The sequence below is a fragment of the Micropterus dolomieu genome, unplaced genomic scaffold, assembly GCF_021292245.1.
Source record: "Micropterus dolomieu isolate WLL.071019.BEF.003 ecotype Adirondacks unplaced genomic scaffold, ASM2129224v1 contig_5648, whole genome shotgun sequence".
Classification (NCBI taxonomy): Eukaryota; Metazoa; Chordata; class Actinopteri; order Centrarchiformes; family Centrarchidae; genus Micropterus; species Micropterus dolomieu.
Window position 1 is genome coordinate 1 of NW_025734637.1, and position 876 is coordinate 876.

The 876-nt window shown below is 46.8% G+C and overlaps 1 non-coding gene across 1 annotated transcript; it reads right to left on the bottom strand.

Moving 5' to 3' along the window:
* Positions 1 to 105: 105 nt before the first annotated feature.
* On the bottom strand, positions 106 to 179 carry trnat-agu. Its single transcript has one exon. It is a non-coding gene; the product is annotated as a tRNA-Thr (tRNA).
* Positions 180 to 876: the final 697 nt, after the last annotated feature.

An 876-nucleotide genomic window follows, 5' to 3' on the forward strand; every position in this document is an offset into this window, starting at 1 on the left:
GTGTAGTTGCTCCTTCTGTCTTTATTCCAAGGGAAGAAAGGATTTGAATCCACGTCTTCTCTGTTACCAAACAAGATGATGCCCATGTAGGGGACAGTAACCATAAGGCTCCGCTGGGATTTGAACCCAGGATCTCCTGTTTACTAGACAGGCACTTTAACCAACTAAGCCACAGAGCCTGCAGAATTGCTCTTTTCCTTAAAAATAAAGATGACTGAGCCTTTATAGAGTTGATTTACCAGCTTCTAAACCAGCAGAGCTACCAGTACTTTCGGAGCTGCATAAGATCAGAAGTTCACTAGTCGAAGTTCCTGGTGAAATGCAAAGATAAGTTTGAATGAACTTCTCAGACATTCTTGCTAATCTAGTATACATATAGAGACGCTCTATATGTGGCTCGATACAGAAGGGCCAACTCCTCATGTCAAGACTCTGCAGTCTTCTTACATCTGAAGGACAGAGGACACTCGTTTGAGGACCACCAGGTGCACATTTTAGACAGGGAAGATGGATGGTTTGAAAGAGGTGTCAAGGAAGCCATCTACACCCGGGTCGAGAAGCCGTCATTGAACCGAGGAGGGGGTCTACGCCACCACTTATCCCCCACTTACAATGCTGTCCTTTCATCTCGTCTAAGGAAACTCAACAAACGTAACCTATTGGCCTCAGGTGAAGATACCAACGATGGTCGTTCAGTCTCGGCCACCGGTAGTCCTAACGACTGTAACGACTGTCGTCACAGCAACCAGGAACACTAACGAACCAGCGGTATCGATGACCCTGGCCAACGACCCCACTGAGGTTAAATAGGTGAGTTTCCCTGCCAGTCAGTCAGAACTGAAGAAGTCCTTTGGATGAGGGACGAAACGTCTTCCA